We start from the raw sequence: 24,788 nt of genomic DNA, 5'->3' as shown, positions 1-24,788 counted from the left end.
CTCCATCACTTATTCTGTCAGTCATTCCGTCACTCACGCCATCATTTATTCTCCCAGTCTCTCCATCATTCACTTCATCATTTCTTCTGTCACTCTGTCATTCACTCCATCACTTATTCTGTCATTCATTCCATCATTCATTCTGTCACTCATTCCATCACTCACTCCATCACCTACTCTATCCCTCATTTAATCACATGGTTATTCTTCCACAGCATGACTCCCTGTCCCTCCCTCCATCATTACATCACTCATTCCTTCACTCACTTTCTTTACTCATTGTCCTTCACTCCATCACTCTGTCACACCACTCATTCTGTTACATCTCAGTCCATTCATCACTCTCTCACTCCTTCACTCACTCCATCACTCATTCAGTCAATGATTACATCATCCTCATTCACTCACTCACTCACTCACTCACTCTATTACTCAGTCTGTCATGCCGTCATTCATCTGATCACTCTTTCGCTCATAAATTGGTCAATTTGTTGCTCGGTCCGTCACATAGTTCACCATTTACTGTCAATTTGTCACCGAGTCCGACACTCGGATGTTACGCAACTAATCATTCACTCTGATTCCATCCCTGTGTCAGTCAGTCCGTCATCCTGTCACTCCGTCACACGCTTTACTGCCTCTGCCACTGAAAAGATCTGATACATTTACAAAACTCACAAATGATCAAATTCTCAGACAAACTCTGTGTGTGTGTGTGTGTGTGTGTGTGTGTGTGTGTGTGTGTGTGTGAGAGAGAGTGTGAGAACATTATTTCATGCTCAGGTGCACACTCAACACACTGCCCCAAAGAGCCAAGAGGAGGTCATGAAAAGGTGACCTGAACAGCGCCAGTGCCCACGTGCCATTCTGTAATTTTCACACACTTCTTCTTGCCGAGTGAACGAGTCTCAACCTGCCATATGGTTCCCTCGGAGTGCGCCGGCCGAGTCTCGCTCTAATCCAGCAGCGCCCGTTTGATTTGCTCCGTCCCCTGCAGTGCAGCTCGTGGCCTGACGCGTTTGTGTGTCTGTCAGAGGTTTATGTTGCAACAAAACATCCCATAAATACAGCCGTACACAATATGAACATCCCAAACAGCTCTGGATTCTGATCGGTCAGAAGGTGGTGATTCATTTTATTTTTATTAACTTTCAAATCACAGTCTGGACTGTTTGACTCTATAGCTCGAGAAAATACATGATAACTTGTTTCTGAGGCATCCCAGAACATTAAATGTAACTATAAAAGGACAAAAAATACACGGAGGTATTCTTTAATAAATAAGCTTGTTGTTCAGTATTAATGAATCGCTGCGGTGTAAAAGTAATAAAACTATTTAAAACAGTTCAGTGTGAAACAGTAGCTTAATCAGAGCGAACGCTTGTTGCTAATTTTCCTAAAAAGTGCTTTAATTCTTTATTGCGTATTTATTCATGCCTTCTATTAGCGCTAATCTCAAACAGTAGCATACTCTTCCACAACAACAACACGTTTTGCTCATTAAGTCGTCTACATGACAGATTTTTAGAATATGGTATCCAGAGTAGTGTTGAGGAAGAAAAAAAAAAGAACAGTATTATAACATTTATTATTCTATCTACAGTCACTGGATATGAGAAATCGTGCACTCTGATTGGCTACTCTACTACGAGGCTATCAGCTCATATACCGTGAGTAGAGAAAAACAAAATGGTGAGGTGTGTTGCTGAACCAACCGAGGACGAAATAAAAATTGTACTCAAAAACAAAACCCCAAAAAATACAAAAAAAAGCAACAAAATAAGCAATTAAAGTATTTGATGGAAAGAACGTATTTTTTATTTACATTTTTCAAGAATTATTATTATTATTGCATTGTTCACAAATTGCTCCTGTCATTTCGCCAGTTTGTAAGTGGAAATGAGTTTGTCGGACGTTTTGTATAAAGTTTTTATTTATCAAATTTGCAAAAATAAAAAAATGCTCTGTTTCTCAAAATCCAGTGAATGTGGATAGAATAAAACAGTTATTCCACTCAATCTCGGTGCTACGCGCCTCGTCGGCTATCAGCTCATGTACGACTCAATTTCGTGGAATAACTGTTCAATATCTCAGTAATGAATCGATAATTCACTGAGGGAGAACCATGTGACTGGAACTTGAAATAAATGTAATAGTGACATTAGTGAAGAAGAATAAAAGGATGAAAGCAGTAAAAATGCATCGTGTGTAAATACAGAAACCCGTATCACATGTACGCTGCTAATCAGGAAACTCCCACATCTCACTGCAGCACGGGTGAGACTCTTTACCTGCTCTACATGATGAATATGTGTGTGTGTGTGTCTATATTTATAGGCCTGAGACATCAGATTTATGTCAAATGTATTTCCTGAAAGTGCACGCACGCGCGCGCACACACACACACACACACACACACACACACACACCATCAACATGGCAGTTCAAGGAAAAGCCATCACGACTCCCCACTGAACGAAAGCTCATTTCACCGCCTGTGGATTTTTAGACAACATCTAACGCCCCCTGCGCTGATGCTAGAGAAAAGGTCAGTGTTTCTACCCAAGAAATCTGATATCTCCCATCAGCCCCGTTCTGACCAAGAGACTCTGTTTCACGGGATTTAACACAACGCCTGGTTGCGTTCAGGACGGATTTGTGTTCTGATTCCCGGCTGAGTTATGCATTAAAGCTTACGTCGGAAAATCCGCACTGAGAAGAGACAGGAAGTGGGAGACAACGGGGATGTCAGAAACCATTTCTACTGAATTCACACACACACACACACACACACACACACACACACACACACACACACACACAGGACCTGGCACTGTAGTCCTCAGCTCTTATAATAATAATAATAATAATAATAATAATAATAATAATAAACATTGAATAATAAATACGAAAATAAATTAGCTAGCCAACACAAAACTAGTAACATGACATTTGAAAAAATATATTGTCATTAATGTTAAATGCCAAAACTATGTTTAAAAATAAAAATAAATTTGGTCCAGACATGACTGCAGCAGATGCAGCTTTTGTCCAATCAGGTGCCTCTATGTACAGTAAATTATTATTATTATTATTATTATTATTATTACATATCTCAGCATTTGATGTTAACTGCTGGAGTTTGCTTTTGTTGGATAGCAAGTAATTTCCAATAATAATAATAATAATAATAATTATTATTATTATTATTATTTATTTATTAATTTATTTCTCCCCCTCAAAAGTCTGATTAGCAAATTGACACTGAGACTTACTTAAGAGTAAAAAGGGGGAAAAAAACCCTCATATATTTGTTTATTTATTTATTTGTTTGTTTTTGTTTCTATTTATTTATTTATTTTTGTGTTTGTTTTGTTTCAGTTTATTTATTGCTTTTTTTTTTAAACCAGCATGCCCTCTGTAGCAGATTCTCTGTTGATTTTTATCCAATCACGTACGTTTATTTAACTGAGGGCAGCTAATCTTCAAGAAAAATCCCCGACCACTGCAACTGGCTTGCTGTGATTGACAGGAGAGAGAGACGTTTTGCCCCTCCCACCCAGACAGCACAGCAAATCACGACTCTGAATAATATCCCTGCTCTAAACGTTCTGTTCCGGCACACAGCACCTAATAACACTGAGGCTCAAACTGGTTTCCATGTAGATTAGACGTTCAAAAATAAATAAATAAATAAATAAATAAAAGCATGATGGCTGGGGAATAAATAAATAAAAAACCCACAACAATGATGTCCTTCTGTTTCTCTCTACTCATGAATAATGAACATGATCAAAAGCTAATTGCATTTTTTTTCCTCCTCACATACGCAGTAATTGGCACCCTACACCTCGTTCCTCAACACTTTAATCCATCTCCTCCCCTCGGTCAAAGATCCAGGCATCGTTTATTGTCCTGTTTAAGAGAGTTTCGAACACAGAGCATCGCTTGCCGTGTGTTTGTGATGCACCTGATTAAATGGGAAGAGAAATCATCTGAAAGAGCTTATTGATTTTTTTCCTATTTCATTGCTTTGAACGTCGCAGCCAGTGAAGCTAAAATCAAAGGCTGATTCAGTATTGTTCTGCTTTCTATTGTCCGTGATTGCCTCTCGGAATTACTGACACAATTATCCAGCTCCAAGTACGTTTACGAATGATGGTGTTTGACAATCTGTTAAAGTCCCAGGGAAATAAATCCACGATTGCTTTCCAACTAGGTTTACACCAGTCTTATTGGACACAAAATGCAAAGTACAAAGAACTGGTGATTTTCCAATGTCTACATGCTTACTGTTTTACGTCTGAGCAACCGAGTTAGCAAAGACAAGCTAGCAAGATAAAGCTAATCTAAAAAAATAATAATAATTAAAAAAAATTCCTTTAAAAAAAAAAAAAAATCCGATTCCCACCAAAATACGTTTGGAAGTTGATCGTTATTCAAAGTTCCAAAATCAATTTTATGGCAAAACTTGATATCCGTCACGTTTCTCTGCATTGTATACCCTCTTTCTTTCCAAAACGCCCCAAGCACCGCTACTGATTTTCCGCAAATCACTTTATCTCCACTCAACCAATCACAGCGCGCTGTTCAAATACGTAAACAGTAATGGCAGCTTCCACTGACTGTCACCATTGTGGAGAATCCCCGTCTTTTACTGAGATTTTGAACCAAATGAATTAATAACTTTGATGTGTGTGTGGAGGAACTTTTCCTTATCTTCATGTTTGATACTTTTGTTATTCCAATATAGAATGTGGGCCAATGTTATTTTCCACTTTGAGCACCTGATTCCTCCTGGGATCGAGATATGCTACTTAATATTTAAGAGCTATTCCACGAAATCGAGTCGTACATGAGCTGATAGCTGACGAGGCGCGTAGCACCGAGTTGGCTATAAGCCGTGTATGATGAGATTAAGTGGAACAGTGGTTTTATTCTATCCACATTCACTGGATTTTGAGAAACGGAGCATTTTTATTTTTAGCAAATCCGATAAATAAAAACTTCATACAAAACGTCTGACAAAATAATTTCTGCTTAGAATGTAAACAAACAGGGCGAAATGACAGGAGCGACTTGTGAAAAATGCCATCATAATAATTCTTGAAAAATTAAAGAAAAAAGTTCTTACCATCAAATACTTTTATTCCATATTTTGTTGCTTTTTTTGTTGTTGGGTTTTGTTTTTGAGGAGAGTTTTTATTACGTCCCTCAGTTGGTTCAGCAACACACTCTGCCATTTTGTTTTTCTCTACTCATGGTACCGTATATGAGCTAATATCCTCGTAGTAGAGTAGCCAATCAGAGCACGCGATTGCCCATATCCAGTGAATGTGGATAGAATATATATTTTAATAAGCAAATTAAAAATCAGCACTGGATAAAAATCCATCTATATTATGTAAATTATATCACATATATCAATGAATATATCGCATTTTAGGAAAAAAAATCAATAAAAATTTATAAAAAAATCTAAATCTAAATTTTAGTGCTGTCAAAGTTAACGCGATCTCAATTTTTTTTTTAAAGATATTTTTTGGGCTTTTTGCACCTTTATTGGATAGGACAGTGTAGAGACAGGAAATGAGCGGGAGAGAGAGAGATGGGGAGGGATCGGGAAATGACCTCGGGCCAGAATCGAACCCGGGTCGCCCGGATTTATGGTATGGCGCCTTATCCACCTGAGCCACGACATGAATGTTTTTATTTTTGTTATCTGTTTTTTCTTCTTTTATGGCAAATACTTCTCTTCAAAAGAAACTAATGAAGAGTAAAATAAAACATTTTTTTTATTTTCACAGTGATATGCACTTTATTTTTCATCCCTTGGTTTTCTCATCTAATATGGAAGTTATGGATGTCAGTGGCTGTGACAAGACGTGTTATGCTCTGCAATAAAAAAAAAAAAAAAATTGGTACAAAGCAAGCCCATTCACTTTTTTATGCTGATAAGAGAATTACAGTGGTTTTTTCTTGTGACAAAAATGTGCGATTAAATTGCGATTAATCGCGAGTTAACTATGACAGTCGCGACATTAATCGCGATTAAATATTTTAATCGCTTGACAGCACTACTAAATTTGCATTTTTTATTTTATTACAACCTCATAGTGTTATATTAAAGTTTCAAACAGAAAACAGTGGTTTTCATGCTACCATTTTTTTTTTCAAAAGAAAATACTTCTCTCTCTCTCTCTAGTTTATCACAGTGGATTTATCACATTTTGGAATCAAACTCTTCATATTTAAGTACACAACTGTCCACTATTTTTCTTGAAAAGTCTAGCAGGAGGCTCGATGTCCAAGACCAAGAGAAGTCAATCAAATCTCAACATGGAAACAAGATCTCGGTAAAAATCAAAACCTATGAATTATCTAATAGCTCATTGTTTCCCATTAGACAGGAGGCATCTTCCACACATAAGGCTCCATCTAAAACTATCCATCATCGTGCTACCAATCTTGCCAGAAACCATATAGATAACATGTAATCATACTTCTTGTTTACAACCCACCCTCTTTTGAATGGACAGCTCTCTCTACACACGATCCGATCCGCCCATGTGTTTTTCATATTCTCCTTCAGCCATTCTCAGAGAAAGTTCTGATACAGAATAAACAGGAAAAAGCAACCTGCAGACTCGAACACCACAGGTCAGGGTATCAGTATAATCTGTACAAAGTGTCTGCGATGAAGTATTGTCAAGATGAGACAAGTGGAATTAGCTATTATTGGAAAGATTTACAGCATCCACCTCATCTCTGAATCCTGATGCTGACAGTATCATGTATAGCTGCTGCCGGGACTTAGCCTAGTAAACTAGACCCACCCGCCTAGCGGCCAAAAATATTTTTGCCTAGCGAGTGGGTCTAGCCTCGCACCATATAAACAAAAACACCCCGGGCATCAAATCGTGCCCGCCAATCACAACGCAAGGTTTTTGTTTGGATTCTTTGGGCGGGCTTTTGCAGGAGTGACGACAAGGCTGTGCGACGCTGGAGAAAGCACAACAGGAAAAATGGCTACGGCTAGAGAACAGCGCACGTTTGACTCCGCTTTGGAATCAGTTTTAGAAGAATTAGACTTGGAGTTTTCGTTGAAACATGAGCAGGAAGAGGCTCTCCGCTCATTCCTTTTCAAGAAGGACGTTTTCGCTGTTTTGCCGACCGGCTATGGCAAAAGTCTGATCTACCAGCTGGCTCCGCTCGTAGCCAAAAGGATGGGGCTAGTTTGTGCAGTACGAAGAATTAATAAACAGCTTTGAAACATTACTTTTTGATTGTTTCTTATTTTCCCGTTATTTTAAATTTAAGGGAAATTATTTCACCAAACACCACTAAATAAAAACTCTCAAAAACAGTTTAAGCAAACCCTTGAAAAACACTTGAAAAAAATAAGAGTGTATGTTAAGTATGTGGTACAGACTCCAAACTTGTGGTCATTATCTCCAAACTTCTTAATATCTAGAACCTGTTTATTAATTAATACGCATTTTGAAAAATTATTTATTTCAAGGCCTCCCCCACTGCTTTCTGTCGCTCTGACTACGTCACAGTCACTGTTGCGCTGATTGGTCAGAGCGTTGGCCTATACGCACAGAGACAGTTTGAAAGACAGCGGTTTGTTCCTCCTACACCCTTCGGAAATGTCTACGGATCGAGGCCAGACTAAATATTCACATTTAGTCTGGCTTGCCAGGATAGCCGGGACTGGTTCACTCATTTTCACTGATGATCTCACGGCTCACTGGATCTAACTGATATTTGAAGCACAGTGAAATATCCTAACTCGTCAGATCTACCAAATTTGATGACAGCCTGTTGGTCACGGATTTCAGGCAATCATGGAATGGAAGGAATTTCTGTCAAATTAAAGTTCCCCCTGAAACTGATATTGCTGTTTCAGAGCTTTTTGTGTGCATCGCTTTGTATTATGGATGCCAGAACATCAAACTTTGTGAGCTGAAGTCCAGTTAACTCAGTGGGTCTTGCTCAATAATCATAGTTTGAACCATGTTTCCTGCTATCATCAGTGTAGTTTGGGTGTACAATTCCCTGAGATAAACATCCCTGGGTTGAGTGAAAAAAAAAAATGGCTGGAGGGAGGAATCTGTATGAGGTCACAGTAAATTAGAAGTTTTACCAAATTGGGCTTTTCAGTTCCAGAATATTTACCAGTTGCTTCACCAGACTGAATCTGTGAGAACATGAATTCATCTTCGAACACCGTTAGAGTTCTCCATCAGTAAAAGTATCTTCTCTTTATTTCACTTGCTCACTAAGCTACTGCCAGGTTTGTGTATCTCAAATGCTATTGGTTCTTGGGTAATTCAGTCAAGCACGTCAACATGATATGATATCACTCCTGACTTCCTGTTTCAGACAGAAATAAATCAACATACTGTACAAAGCTATTACTTGGGGACCCCAAGGTCTTAAATCAAGTCTTTTTTTAGGTCCAGAATCAAACAACCATCTCAAATTCAACCACAACGTCAAGGATCTCATCTGGTCATATGATCAAGAAGCTCATCTGGCCTGCCATCAAAACACCCACGATGACCAAAACATCAAATAGAACTGAAATGTGACAATGTGAGAGAGGACCAACCTCCATGACAAATTGTTTACAACAGGAAACTCAACAAAGGACTAAATGTTGTTCCCCGAGTGAAGATTGACCCAAAACATCGATCAGAACTGAATTTGCATGATAAATGAGAGAGGAGATACAATTCTAGTCAGAAGAAAATGCCTTAAGTTGACCTTAATTATGAATTTGTTCACAAAATTAGGACAATACAACGTCCAAGTGTTGTGCAGAAGGTCTAGATCTTTCAAATAAAACAATCAGGGGTGGGTTTCCCAAAAGCATCATAGCACAAAGATCATCCTTAAATGGTAGAGCGAGCATCACAATGAACACTCTTTCTCCTAGTTAAGATGCTCTTAGTGTCAAGAAGCTTTTGGGAAACCCACCACTGAGCTGAAATCCATTGAGAACTGAGGGAGGAGATACGATTTAACTGAAAATAAACAAAGTTGTAAACAAATTGTTTATAACAAGAAAATCAAGAAACAACCAACCAAGTTTTGTTCCTCGAGGGAAGATCTACCCAAAACATCAATCAGAACTGAAATCAGGTGAGAACTGTGAGAGGAGAAACTAATGAGAAGTCCAAAAACTTGTTAAGGTGACCTAATTCGCAGTTCGTTAACAAAAATTTGACAATACAACGATCAAATGTTGTGCAGAAGGTCGAGTTCTTTCAACCAAACAATCAGAACTGAAATCCATCGAGAACTGAGGGAGGAGATACAATTTAACTGAAAATAAGCAAAGTTGTGAACAAATTGGTTCCAACAAGAAAACCAGCAAACAAACGAGCACGTTTTATTCCTCATGGGAAGATCGAGCCAAAACAACGATCGGAACTGGAATCGGATGAGAAATCAGAGAGTAGATACAATTCTAGTGAGAGGCCTGGAAAATTTGTTAATTCGTAACTTGTTGGCAAAAACATTGACAAAACAACAACCGAGTTTTGTGCGGAGTGATGAATTCTTTCAAACAAAACAATCAAAATGGAAATCCGTGGAGAACTGACAGAGGAGATACGATTTAACTGAATTTTGGACGATGGACTGACGCCACGCCATGGCAACAGCTCATCGGCTTTATGGACAGAGGAGCTAATAATAGAACAAACCCATAGACAGAACACAACTGCCTTGGTAATCAGTCAACCACATGAAATAAAGTTCTTCACAAACCTTTACTGGGAAAGCCAAGTAAAGTGAGATACTGTACTACCATACATGTCAACCTATACGGAATGTCCGTATTTTATACGGATTTGATTCAATAAACGTAGTATACGGGCGTATAAATAAAGTTATACGGATTCTTTAAAAAAACTTCAATATTTATTTAGAGCTATAATCAATTCCCACGATGATAAAAGAGTGCATAACATTTACAAACGTACTGTACACCACAGACAGCCAGTAAAGAGTCTTATGAAATCGCGCGTTATCTTGTGGTAGCGAGACTTCGTTCCACTTTTGATCATGCGCACACCGCATTGCGAGAATCCCGCCAACCGTGAAGTCATAGACATATAAACATAGACACCGCCTTCTGCGTAGAATCATACGTCATCCTCGCCGCCATATTGGATGTGGCAAAGTGGAGATTCTTCAGCCGTCTCTGGTATAGCGTCTAGACAGTAGCCGAGAATAAAGATGCCTCATTCATGTGCTGCGTTTAACTGTACCAACAGGTTTACCGTCCAAACGAGATCACATGGGATTACCTTTCACAGGTGAGACTGGAAAAATACTTTTCATTGTATTTGGTCATTATAACGTAATTTTACGAACAGATTTTCCTGACTTTGTGGCTAATATGAAGTCTCGTGCATAATAGCCACTCGGTGAAACCTGTCTCCAAACAACGAAGTATTTCCTTCGTAACTACGCTGATAACACTTTGTGTTTTTGTCAAACATTGGAGTTTTGTATTCATTCTGAAGGTTTATTGTTATTAATATTGAATAAAAAGTAACTGGGATATATCATTGTTAATTATCATTCAAATTTTAGGTAAATTATTTTAATTTGCATCTTATACGGATTTTATAAGGGAAATGCGGATTTTGGAGGTTGGTTATACAGGTTTGATTGACCAAAGGTTGACATGTATGTACTACGTGGAAGAGTAAATTTTTCATCACACTTTCATTTCAAATCCAGAAAAAAAAAATTTGCACCAGACCTCTGATCTTTTATCATACAGCATGAAACAGATAAATAAATAAATAAATAAATAAATTTAACACCAGGCTATGGGATCAAACAAAGCAAAATGAGTTCTTTTCCAGTGGACGGCTTCCTGTTAAACTTTTCCAGCCGTTCATTACTGTTCCGCGTCCAGCTCGTAATGAGCAAGGGTACGGTTTTGTTCAAGCATGGCTATCTAAATTAACCTTCAGCCTTTCTCTTGGCAACATAATGCATTTTTAACCATTTAAAAACAAAACTGTTAGAACTTTGTTTGTCTTGTTGAGGTCTGTCAGAAATATTGTCTCATCTTGTTTCGCCGCAGACAATTTTCAAAGAAAGTCCCGGCTTTTCATCATTATCTTGAATCTTTTATGAATCTGTGATCCGATCTGGTTACTTCTCCAGTTTAGAAGATAAGGCACAGAGAAGGTCACGATCCAAATATTCTGTGATGTGCATTAATTGGAGCGCTAATGAATGCACGTAGGCCCGGCTTTGAGTGCACTGAAGAGCAGGCGCAATGCCAAGAGAATCCGCTTAATGATTTATTCAAGGCCATAACCCAGCTGTTTGTCCACATCACTTAAAGGGATTTTCATCCTTCATCTGCAGGATAAAGGCAGATGTTATCAACGCAGTCTCCAGACTTCAACGACTGCTGGTTGAACTCCGAGCTGAACGTAATGGGAGCAAACAAGGGCTCTTCTTTTATTCTTCTTTTATTTCAGCTCGAACATGACTACATTGAGGCTTTGAAAGGATCAGCATTGAAAAAAACGCTAAAGGCGACAAGGATTTGTATGGAAATGGGACCTTTTATGGATGTTCATGTCATTTTGTGATCCATTTTTTTTTCTACAATTGAGCTCTTTGCAAAGAACAAAGTACTGTAATGAGAGAAAATAATCATCATTCCTTTTCTGTTAAAAGAAGCATGAATGAGTGGATGCGTCTGGTGACACAGGAAAGAAAACAATGGATCTGTTATGCTTTTATATGCTGTTATACATTTAGATAGAATTTTCACCACAAATCATTCCAAAATTATTCTCCCTGATCACCTTTATCTTCTCACGAAACCTTTCATAAAACATCCTGATGGCTTGAATCTTGTCTATGATGACCCCACCCCCATTCCCAGTGCAGAAGCGCTTACTTGTCTTTGATGACGATCTTTGAATGTTTTGACTGTCCGTGTCACCAGATCTCAACTCGATTGAACACCTATAGGTTCTGCATCATCTTGGTGTGATGTGTTAGAGAACGTTCTCCATCACCTTCATCAAAAGACCAGCTGAGGGAATGCAGTTCCACAAATGGCAACCAATGACAGGAAGCTGTCCTGGCCCTTGTCGTAGCTCAACGCTTTATGAATAATATTTGACCCCAATTTTGCTGTTCTCTTCAGTTCCTCGTTATAATATATAACCCACTGACATCTAGTTGAATTCCTATCAGACCATCATGGCCACCTTCAACGATCCCACAGCTTCACAGTTCTTTGAGTCTGCTAAGCATTTCAGTTTTTAGTGTAAACCTAGACATATTATGCTAACTAGTCTGCTTATTGGGTGGCACGGTGGTGTAGTGGTTAGCGCTGTTGCCTCACAGCAAGAAGATCCTGGGTTCGAGCTCTGTGGCCGGCGAGGGCCTTTCTGTGTGGAGTTTGCATGTTCTCCCCGTGTCCGCGTGGGTTTCCTCCGGGTGCTCCGGTTTCCCCCACAGTCCAAAGACATGCAGGTTAGGTTAACTGGTGACTCTAAATTGACCGTAGGTGTGAATGGTTGTCCGTGTCTATGTGTCAGCCCTGTGATGACCTGGCGGCTTGTCCAGGGTGTACCCCGCCTTTCACCCGTAGTCAGCTGGGATAGGCTCTAGCTTGCCTGCGACCCTGTAGAACAGGATAAAGCGGCTACAGATAATGAGATGAGTCTGCTTATTATTATTCTTTTTGGCTGCTCCTGTTAGGGGTCGTCACAGCAGATATGTTCCGCATATTTGATCTGGCATATGTTTTTACACTGCATGGCCTTCCAGATGCAACCTTCCCCAATCTATCTGGGCTTGGGACTGACACCAAGTATGCACTGGCTTGTGCAACCCCAGTGGCTGGGTTTTTTCCTTAATCTACATGTCCTTGAACCTTGGGGAAACCGGAGCACCCGGAGGAAACCCACGCAGACATGGAGATAACATGCAAACTCCACACAGAAAGGCCCCCATCGGCCGTGAGATTCGAACCTGGAACCTTCTTGCTGTGAAGTGACAGTGCTAACCACTGCTAACTAGTAAGCTTTGGTTTTCCAAACTGGATCACAACATTGGCATGTACTTTAACAGACTAAAAGGATAGCTTGTCTTACTGCATGGTAAAAAGCTTGCTGTGTGGTTTTGTATATACACTAATTCCAATCCCCTGTCATTTTTGCTAATGTGTTAGGGAATGACTGAAAAGACTACAGAATCTTTTCACACAGGTCAATTGGTGTCATGACCGTATAATCTGTCCACATTTTCGCCACACGTTTTCAGGCGATAATGGACATCTGAAAGAGTTTTAAAAAATCACCAAGGATATTAATGCATTAAAAAAGTGATGAAGCATAAATCATTCAAAAGAGCTTCAAACAAGGTTGTTCCTGACCAAAGCACACACAAAGCAATTAAACACCTTCCAGCGATATGCCAGCTTCTCTTTATATCTCTCTCACATATCTATCTGAGATGACACATGGGGCCACCTAGTACGCAGTGGCCAAATTGCTTTTGCAGAATTATAAATGCCGGGGTCACACGGTGCAGCTGTGAGAGAGTGGAGTGTTTAACTTTTGCCCAGGTATATTTCATGATCAAGAGTTTCTCTCTCTCTCATATATATATGTATAGTTATTCAAGCTGAACTCCAGCAGAAGTCTTGGTAAGGTTATTCAAGGTGCATTTTGACCACTTGAACACTGACCATTAATCCCATCAGATCAAGTGATCAAAACGCTTCATCACAGTGGGTAAGGTCATGTTTTTTCACACATTACAACACAGTTCTAAAACTGCTTTTTACAATATCTTCATTTATCTGGTATTTGACTTTATTTTGGTATTTGACTCTATTCAGTGTGTCTTGAAATTAACTCTTGAACCATTTTACTGAGTTTAGCACCACAAATACTCAAATTTTGCTCCCACTCCAACTCTAAATGTTACTCTCTAAACTCAAAATGAAGGAAAATCAACTATTTTTGAGGAAAATACTTTTAACTCTGGAAAAATTGCTCAGTCATTTTTCCTGTGTATGCACTACAGTGCACACATATAGTTAGGTCCATAAATATTTGGACAGAGGCAACATTTTTCTAATTTTGGTTCTGTACATTACCACAATGAATTTTGAACAAAACAATTCAGATGTAGTTGAAGTTCCGACTTTCAGCTTTAATTCAGTGGGTTGGACAAAATGATTGCATAAAAATGTGAGGAACTAAAGCATTTTTTAAACACAATCCCTTCATTTCAGGGGCTCAAAAGTAATTGGACAAATTAAATAATTGTAAATAAAATGTTCATTTCTAATACTTGGTTGAAAACCCTTTGTTGGCAATGACTGCCTGAAGTCTTGAACTCATGGACATCACCAGACGCTGTGTTTCCTCCTTTTTAATGCTCTGCCAGGCCTTTACTGCAGCGGTTTTCAGTTGCTGTTTGTTTGCGGGCCTTTCTGTCTGAAGTTTAGTCTTTAACAAGTGAAATGCTGCTCAATTGGGTTGAGATCAGGTGACTGGCTTGGCCATTCAAGAATATTCCACTTCTTTGCTTTAATAAACTCCTGGGTTGCTTTGGCTTTATGTTTTGGGTCATTGTCCATCTGTATTATGAAACGCCGACCAATCAGTTTGGCTGGATTTGAGCACACAGTATGTCTCTGAATACCTCAGAATTCATCCGGCTGCTTCTGTCCTGTGTCACATCATCAATAAACACTAGTGACCCAGTGCCACTGGCAGCCATGCATGCCCAAGCCATCACACTGCCTCCGCCGTGTTTTACAGATGATGTGGTATGCTTTGGATCATGAGCTTTACCACGCCTTTGCCATACTTTTTTCTTTCCATCATTCTGGTAGAGGTTGATCTTGGTTTCATCTGTCCAAAGAATGTTCTTCCAGAACTGTGCTGGCTTTTTTAGATGTTTTTTAGCAAAGTCCAATCTAGCCTTTTTATTCTTGAGGCTTATGAGTGGCTTGCACCGTGCAGTGAACCCTCTGTATTTACTTTCATGCAGTCTTCTCTTTATGGTAGATTTGGATATTGATACGCCGACCTCCTGGAGAGTGTTGTTCACTTGGTTGGCTGTTGTGACGGGGTTTCTCTTCACCATGGAAATTATTCTGCGATCATCCACCACTGTTGTCTTCTGTGGGCATCCAGGTCTTTTTGCATTGAGTTCACCAGTGCTTTCTTTCTTTCTTTCTCAGGATGTACCAAACTGTAGATTTTGCCACTCCTAATATTGTAGCAATTTCTCGGATGGTTTTTTTCTGTTTTTGCAGCTTAAGGATGGCTTGTTTCACCTGCATGGAGAGCTCCTTTGACCGCATGTTTTCTTCACAGCAAAATCTTCCAAATGCAAGCACCACACCTCAAATCAACTCCAGGCCTTTTATCTGCTTAATTGAGAATGACATAACGAAGGAATTGCCCACACCTGCCCATGAAATAGCCTTTGAGTCAACTGTCCAATTACTTTTGGTCCCTTTAAAAACAGGGTGGCACATGTTAAGGAGCTGAAACTCCTAAACCCTTCATCCAATTTTAATGTGGATACCCTCAAATGAAAGCTGAAAGTCTGGACTGTATGTCCATGTCCATTATATAACTATAACTTGAATAGGTTTCAATAAACAGGTAAAAAAAAAACAAAAGTTGTGTCAGTGTCCAAATATATATGGACCTAACTGTATCAACCAATCTGCTCACCAGAAATGGAAGAAATATTTACACTTACTCGAGTTGATCTTTGGCTGGATCGAGTCAAAGTTAAAAATAAATAAATAAATAAATAAATAAATAAAAGGCACCGTTCATCGGTGTCGCTGTTCTCAAGATTGAATTGAATCGCTGTCCTGAATCATCCAAAGCGCATAAAATCTGCATGCCATCTCGCAACAAGCTTTACCTCCAAATAGCCTAAACTATAGCTGACAGATTTTATGCTGTTTATGGTGCACATTCCCGCCACAAAAGAGAAACCAATCGAAACTGAAAGAATGAAAGTGATTATCATTCCATTACCATGTGAATAGTCTTTTATGAAAGTGTAAGCGGGCGCTCAGCGTTCCGACTCCAGTGTGACTGAGTAAGGTGACAAGTTTTATGTTTCATCTAATTTAGGTAATTTAAAAATAGATACATGTTATTTCCCAGCTGGGAGGTCCGTATGGTGAAATACCGTGACCGAGGTCTTGAAAGTACTGAGCGAGGCCCTCTGGGCGGAGGTTAGTATTCAAGGCCGAGGTCACAGTATTTCACCATACGGACCGACCTTAAGCTGATAAATAATTTTTTTTTCTTTACCAAATTCTAACAGAAAACGAGAGCGCCCGAAAGGGAAAACCGAGCCGAGCCGCCATTTTGAATCCTCATTCACGGCTGTAATGCAAATTGCTTCCTTACAAGTGCACTTCCATGGCAGGAAAAAAACTACATTTTGCCGCCTATGTACAACCCCAATTCCAAAAAAGTTGGGACAAAGTACAAATTGCAAATAAAAACGCAATGCAATGATGTGGAAGTTTCAAAATTCCATATATTATTCAGAATAGAACATAGATGACAAATCAAATGCAGGGTTCGAAATTCGCGGTGGTCCGGTTGCCTGAGGCGACTTAATTTGTCATTTGGCGGGTAATTCCTGTCAGTAGCCAGCCCGGCTGGCGAGTTGAAAATAAAAAATATATATGAAGCGAAGATTCAGACACACCGTCAACTAAAGCCGCCACATATTAAGCGTGCGCCGTGTCTGTGTTAATCGATGTGTTTATCGGCAGGACGGAAACTACCGAAGAATTCTGAATCATATCGTGTACGAGTCAGGCTGTCGGTTTTTTCACTACTGCGCATGCATATAACGTATCTCGTTGAATATTGCGGTAATTGCGTGTAGTATTGGGCCAGGTGGGTGGAGCACAGAAGCACGGCAGGCTTTTCAGCCTTTTATCACTTCCCAGCCGCCCGCGCGTGTACACACACGCACACACACACACACACACACACACACACACACACGTGTTCTGGTTGGGGAGAGAGGGCTCCCTTTCTCTGCTCTCCTCTCCTTCTAAAGGGCGCGGTCACTGGGGAAGACACACAAACACAGGTTAATCCCCATCAGGTGTGATGATTCCACCACTTATCTTCCCTGACTCCGCCCTCCATTCACAGACCAATGCTTGGCCACGCCCCCGCTGCCACATCACGTTATCAAATTCAATAGATGTGGCCACATTATCGCCCATTTAAACACGTGTGTTTTTTTGTTGTTTAAATCTACATCTGCCAAAGCTACGTTGCGATGTGGAATTTTCTGAAAGGTGTACAAAAACCGCCAGAGACGGGGACAAAGCGACCTCGGTCTGAAGAGGAGAAAAAGGCCGCCGATAAAGCGTACGAGAAGGAGAAACGACAAAGGACTTATAAGCAAACGTGGGAGCGGGGTAGGCCTCGGCTGCGATATGATTTTTTATGGAATAATTATTTTTTTTTCCAAGTTGATTCCTAGTCAGTATGAAGCTCCTAATGCTTTCTCTCTCATAAATGGTTAAATACAGAAAGCATGCTGGACATATTTTGGGTGCTATAGTCATGATAGTAAGTATATTTGTTTTCAATACTCATACACCAAGTTGCCAAGTTTTCCAATATATTATTATTTGTTGATATTATATTATGGTGCTCTTTGTTGTTCTCATTTATGTATTTAACAACAGTATCAAAATACTCGGGTCTTGAAATAAATGCACATTAGTCATGAACAATGGTCACTACTCTCTTTTGCGTTATCTTTGACAGAAGTAAAATTCATACATGAACAAATTTTGGCTAGTTGATTTTCTGTTCGGCGAGTTACTTTGGAAGGGAACTAGTCCGGCTGGCTGGTGAAAAAAATATATGAATTTCTAGGCCTGAAATGTTTAAACTGAGAAAATGTATCATTTAAAGAGAAAAATTAGGTGATTTTAAATTTCATGACAACAACACATCTCAAAAAAGTTGGGACAAGGCCATGTTTACCACTGTGAGACATCCCCTTTTCTCTTTACAACAGTCTGTAAACGTCTGGGGACTGAGGAGACAAGTTGCTCAAGTTTAGGGATAGGAATGTTAACCCATTCTTGTCTAATGTAGGATTCTAGTTGCTCAACTGTCTTAGGTCTTTTTTGTCGTATCTTCCGTTTTATGATGCGCCAAATGTTTTCTATGGGTGAAAGATCTGGACTGCAGGCTGGCCAGTTCAGTACCCGGACCCTTCTTCTATGCAGCCATGATGCTGTAATTGATGCAGTATGTGGTTTGGCATTGTCATGTTGGAAAATAGCCCTGTGATGACCTGGCGACTTGTCCAGGGTGTACCCCGCCTTTCGCCCGTAGTCAGCTGGGATAGGCTCCAGCTTGCCTGCGACCCTGTAGAACAGGATAAAGCGGCTAGAGATAATGAGATGAGATGAGATGAGAGATGTTGGAAAATGCAAGGTCTTCCCTGAAAGAGACGTCGTCTGGATGGGAGCATATGTTGCTCTAGAACCTGGATATACCTTTCAGCATTGATGGTGTCTTTCCAGATGTGTAAGCTGCCCATGCCACACGCACTAATGCAACCCCATACCATCAGAGATGCAGGCTTCTGAACTGAGCGCTGATAACAACTTGGGTCGTCCTTCTCCTCTTTAGTCCGAATGACACGGCGTCCCTGATTTCCATAAAGAACTTCAAATTTTGATTCGTCTGACCACAGAACAGTTTTCCACTTTGCCACAGTCCATTTTAAATGAGCCTTGGCCCAGAGAAGACGTCTGCGCTTCTGGATCATGTTTAGATCCGGCTTCTTCTTTGAACTATAGAGTTTTAGCTGGCAACGGCGGATGGCACGGTGAATTGTGTTCACAGATAATGTTCTCTGGAAATATTCCTGAGCCCATTTTGTGATTTCCAATACAGAAGCATGCCTGTATGTGATGCAGTGCCGTCTAAGGGCCCGAAGATCACGGGCACCCAGTATGGTTTTCCAGCCTTGACCCTTACGCACAGAGATTCTTCCAGATTCTCTGAATCTTTTGATGATATTATGCACTGTAGATGATGATATGTTCAAACTCTTTGCAATTTTACACTGTCGAACTCCTTTCTGATATTGCTCCACTATTTGTCGGTGCAGAATTAGTGGGATTGGTGATCCTCTTCCCATCTTTACTTCTGAGAGCCGCTGCCACCCCAAGATGCTCTTTTTATACCCAGTCATGTTAATGACCTATTGCCAGCTGACCTAATGAGTTGCAATTTGGTCCTCCAGCTGTTCCTTTTTTGTACCTTTAACTTTTCCAGCCTCTTATTGCCCCTGTCCCAACTTTTTTGAGATGTGTTGCTGTAATGAAATTTCAAATGAGCCAATATTTGGCATGAAATTTCAAAATGTCTCACTTTCGACATTTGATATGTTGTCTATGTTCTATTGTGAATACAATATCAGTTTTTGAGATTTGTAAATTATTGCATTCCGTTTTTATTTACAATTTGTACTTTGTCCCAACTTTTTTTGGAATTGGGGTTGTAGTCCCCAATTTATACAGAATTAGGATTCAGCCATGTTTTTGCTCGGCATTAGCAAGTTACAGGTTTTTAGCTTTCTCCTGAAATGTTTTCTTTTATTTCTTCTTCCTCAGGGTAGTAAAACTCACTTTCGCTGTGAACACTGTCGTTATCGCTATCCATGCTGTAAAATTAATGCTATTCTCCTGAGAAATGCAAAAATAAATGTTGACAAAAATTGCTACTATGTTTGTTGTTGTTGTGAATGAGCGAGTCGCCAGAGGTCCGTAACCGGGGTCTGTAACTGGGGTCCGTACCATAGGATACGGACCCGCTCGCCAGCCAATCAGAGCGCAGGATTTGGATCGTGAAAAAAATAAATAATATTATTTGGCAGTGGGCACAAAGGAAAGTGTAAAGTATAAATTTGTCAATATGTTTATCATGATTGTATCTAAATACATGACCTACTCAGGGCGGCATGGTAGTGTAGTAATTTTAAATTTGAATTTTTAAAATTTATTAGCTTTTTGCCATAGCAATACATACACAGTATATATATATATATATATATATATATATATATATATATATATATATATACACACAGTATATATATATATATATATATATATATATATATATACACACACACATATATATATATATATAAAACGGTGGCCCCATTGTACAATCTGCATGGCTTTGAACTGTGGGGGAAACCGGAGCACCCAGAGAAAACCCATGCAGACATGGGGAGAACATGCAAACTCCACACAGAAAGCCCCCTGTCGGACACAAGGTTTGAACCCGGAACCTTCTTACTGTGAGGCGACCGTAGTGGTTAGCACTGCCGCCTCACAGCAAGAAGGTCCTGGGTTCGAGCCCCGTGGCCGGCGAGGGCCTTTCTGTGCGGAGTTTGCATGTTCTCCCCGTGTCTGCGTGGGTTTCCTCCGGGTGCTCCGGTTTCCCCCACAGTCCAAAGACATGCAGGTTAGGTTAACTGGTGACTCTAAATTGACCGTAGGTGTGAATGTGAGTGTGAATGGTTGTCTGTGTCTATGTGTCAGCCCTGTGATGACCTGGCGACTTGTCCAGGGTGTGCCCCGCCTTTCACCCGTAGTCAGCTGGGATAGGCTCCAGCTCGCCTGCGACTCTGTCGGACAGGATAAGCAGCTACAGATAATGGATGGATGGATGACCTACTCATTCTAAACCTGCCGAGCTTTGCCAGTGAAGCTCTCAACCCCAGAGGGTTAAGATGACTTTTCTTAAGATGCTTCTGATCTCTGGGATTAAAATTGCTTCCAAGGTCCCAGCTTGATGCTTTCAGGACTCGTCAGTCTCTCTTTAGTTTTAATCAGTCCTCAGCATTTGTACCTGTGGGTATTGTTCTGTGGGTAAATGCTTTGTTTTGCAGCATCTTTCTGTGCAATTTTGCATCACAAGCTCATAAACCTGATCGTTAACAAAGTTTAGATAAAAACCAGAGTTAAATTCGAATTAAATAAACACTAAAACAGTGATTTCCAATCCTGTTCATTCAGTCCATGTGCTTTTAGTGCAAATTGCCCATAAAGCACCTGCTGAAAACTTCAGCCAAGTTGGTCAGGCTGGTCGACCATCTAAGGCAGCTGGTAAGTTCTTTTCCAGTTAACTTATTACTTGATTAAATCATTAAATAAAAGTAGTAGCTTTGTTCCAGCAATTAAATGATCTCTAGTATATATAAGTCCCACCCTTGGGGGGGTGTATTGCTCTATACTAGCAGCAGTAACAGTAAACATGGTTCATCTGTGTACGGTATTCTTTGCCGTATATCTTCCTGCACACCTTACCCTTTTCCAGCCATGCCTTGATTAAAGTTTATTCATTCATATGAAGGTTGGAATTTGTGCAAGTTGGTGGTTAAGTGATGCTTTCGAGGAGTGTTTAACCAACTTGCGGTTGTTCAATGCTGGAATTTTGCAATCTTAGTAATATTTTATTGACCATTCAGATGCATCAGGTGTCACCTGGTGACAGCCCTGAGGCTCTTCACCACCATCAACACCTCTGGCATTCGACCTTGGCTCAAATATGTACTGCCTAAATCCAAAAACACCTCAACAAAAGGAGATATGTCAAGATACAGAATCGAATAATAGCTCAAGCCAATAAATAGGTGCAGGAGAATAAAAGGACCAGGAATTGAAATGCCAAAGAAAACCAATTAGCTGTAATAGTCGTCGAAAGAGACAAGTGTAAGTGAGATTATAAATCTCTTGACTACTGTGCATACAAACCTCAACCTGTGGTAGTGAAAAGGAGAATAAATAAATAAATCTTCTCTATCAATATTGAGCTGTTATCCCAAAGTCCTAATCATCAACCCTCTGGCCTTCACAGTCCACCATTGGGAACCATCGAAACCAGCTCATCAGAGGCATGTCAATAGGCCACTCTCGCTAGCTCGCCACTCTGTCTGCATCTCACTTCAGATTCGGGTCAACAGCTATAATTAGCCTCCGCTTGGCAGGTGACTTCAAATCCAACTCCCCAGATGCACTTGAATATGCCATGTGTCACTTTAAATGCCAACGTTCCTACCGTCATTAGCTTTAGTTAAGTGTCAGGATGAGGATGATGGAGGACTTTGTAGTGGCGCTCATGAACTTACACGTTTGAGTTTCCAATTTAAAGTTTCAAGGTAATTACAGGCATAAATAATTTTGACAGAATTAACAGATTGAAATACCAAACTTGTGGCCTTCAAAGGTGTCCAAGATGGTCGAGTTCTCCAGGTACACTGGACCGTGTTCAGAGTAGACAACTTAAAAATACAACATTTACACATTACATGACAGGAATTTAGCAGACGGTCTTATCCAGAGCGACGTACAACAGGACCACGATACACCCCACCCAACAAGCAATTGAGGGGTAGGTGTGTGATGGCCAGAGGCCTTGGTCAGGCTGTGTTTTGTTTTCCTGCCTCTGCTTTCTCCTTTCAGGCTCCCTGATTGCCTGGTTCCTCCCATCTCACTGGGTGATCAGCTTCACCTGTTGGTGGCCTTTAAAAGTCATGAAACCCAAAATGTCTCTGGCTCTCCGTCCTGGAAAGCTTTTGCCTCTCAGGCAACCTGCCCTGGTTTTGGTGTGGTGTGCCTTTGACATTTAGCTTATGTTAGCTTTCTTATTCTGAAAGCATATACGAGAGCCATGGCCTCACTTTCGTTTATAAATGCCTTGAGACCTCAAGAATGGCACAGGAATAGTTTTAAGCATTAAAAATAAATCTAATATAGTAATTTTTATGATTAAAGTGATTTATATAGGTAGCGGTCGGACTGAATGACCTTGACGTCCGTGATGTCACAGCAGGAAGTCTATCGGTCTCATCGCCATTTCCGCTATACTAAAACGCTGAGCTGACTGCAACTCCGATCATCCATTTTGAGCTAATTTATCACCATGCCACGTAGAGATTTGGACGCGTTTTGCGAGAAGTTCACGGGCACACTGGGTGCCTATGAAGTGGTCTCTTCTCTGCTCTGCACATTTTACTGAAGACTTGTACGAGACCTCTGATCTGCTGAGGAGCGTTGGCTATAAATCCGTATTGAAAGAAGGTGCAGTACCAACAATTAAGTAAAACTACAAGAAAAGGAAAGTATTTATTTATTTTTTTAAAAGTTAAGTGAGTTCAGTCCTCCCGGAGTGTGAGCTGAGGGTTGTTGTTAAAACCTGGGACGGAACGGGACGGGACATATCGCTCGGGCAGTTGTTGCTAAAACCGGTGACATCGCATTCTGTCCCAGGTTTTAGTAATTGCCTGAGCCCAGCAGTAATGGCGGAGTACACAGTATGAAGAAAAGTGAATGAGTGAAGCAGCCGTCTGATTTCTGAACTGGATATTGCTGCCATCTCGCCCTTATGTGGAAGAAGCAAATGAACGGAGAACTGAACGAACGACTAAAAGTCAAATTGTTTCAAAAACAATCGGCCACAAGATCAGCCTTCAAGAAGCGAGAACACAGACGGGTAAGCTTTGACTCTCATTTGGATAAAAAAAAAAACATGTTTGCCTGCATTTAGATTAATACATGCAACTTGTATTGTGTGTTTAAGTTACCGGTATAAGATTATTTAATTTGCTTCAGAATGTGATTGTCTCAGTTCATCTGATTATTTAATGAGCCTTTTACGTTTTATCAGTGAAAATGCATGCATGTACATGTATCTTGCATCAGTTATAAGACCCATCCTGTTTTAATCAGAGTCAACACACAGTCAATGAAGTCAAATCAGTCTTAGTTGAGCAAATCGGTAACGCTATTTCTTACTTTCACCAGAAATTATTTATTGATATGACTTTGGTCTATAGCTGTAAAAGGCGTCGGCCTTAAAACCGGTTCCTGCTGCGACGTCATGCACTCAGGGCTGGCTGGCTCAGCAGGGCAGCGCCAATGCCAACTTTGCGGTCGATTTTAACTCTCAAATATCTATATATTTTTTATTCCCATTTATGCAGCATACAAGAGTCAAGGATGGAGATACTATCCACTCAGAAATGTATTTAAAAATAAAGGTTCTGCGTATCTCCTTTAAGATACCCTTACCACACTACTGATTCCTGAGTTTACCATTAGTTTACTTTTGCTGAGTTATCTTTAATGAAGCATTTGTTTCTCTAAAAGTTATTGTGTGGACTTCCCTTCTTTGTTATGCTCTCCAGTGAGCCGGGCATAACAGGTGTCTTGCTCAAGGGCATTTCATCCATTCCTGCTGGTCCAGAGAATCAAACCAGTAACCTTTTGGTCCCAAAGCTACTTCTCTAACCTCTCGGCCATGGCTTCCCCATGGTAGCTTCTGAACAAGGAAACTTACAGGTATTCAGAGTCAGGTTATGCAGAAACTTAAGGCAGTTTTCTTGCTAACGTTACTACAGGAATAGGCCGTGCAGCTCTCCTGCAACTTCTCAAGAGCAATTAATTCTGTACTTTTGTCTGAGGCCTAAATCCTTACATGTACACATGTTCAGTATTCCTTGTTCAAGTCCTCATTACGCGTGCTTAACATGTCTCACCATGGCTAATGCTAACACAGTCAGAGCTTCAATCTAATTTTCAGAAGCTACCTTAGCCAATTGACAGTTTTTGGGTGGGGGTGACATCATTTTACTTACTCAAAATGAACACGACTGATTTTCTCAAAATCACTACA

The 24,788-nt window shown here is 40.2% G+C and overlaps 1 protein-coding gene across 1 annotated transcript in view; it reads right to left on the bottom strand.

The window, feature by feature from the left end:
• The window catches only part of LOC132875498 (astrotactin-2-like), a 908,673-nt gene that overhangs the window by 609,304 nt on the left and 274,581 nt on the right, over positions 1–24,788 (bottom strand). The gene's annotated exons all lie outside the window — the stretch shown is intronic.

The sequence above is a fragment of the Neoarius graeffei genome, chromosome 28 (assembly GCF_027579695.1).
Source record: "Neoarius graeffei isolate fNeoGra1 chromosome 28, fNeoGra1.pri, whole genome shotgun sequence".
NCBI lineage: Eukaryota > Metazoa > Chordata > Actinopteri > Siluriformes > Ariidae > Neoarius > Neoarius graeffei.
Note: the sequence above shows the minus strand (reverse complement) of the source record. Positions and strands in the feature narration are given on the sequence as shown.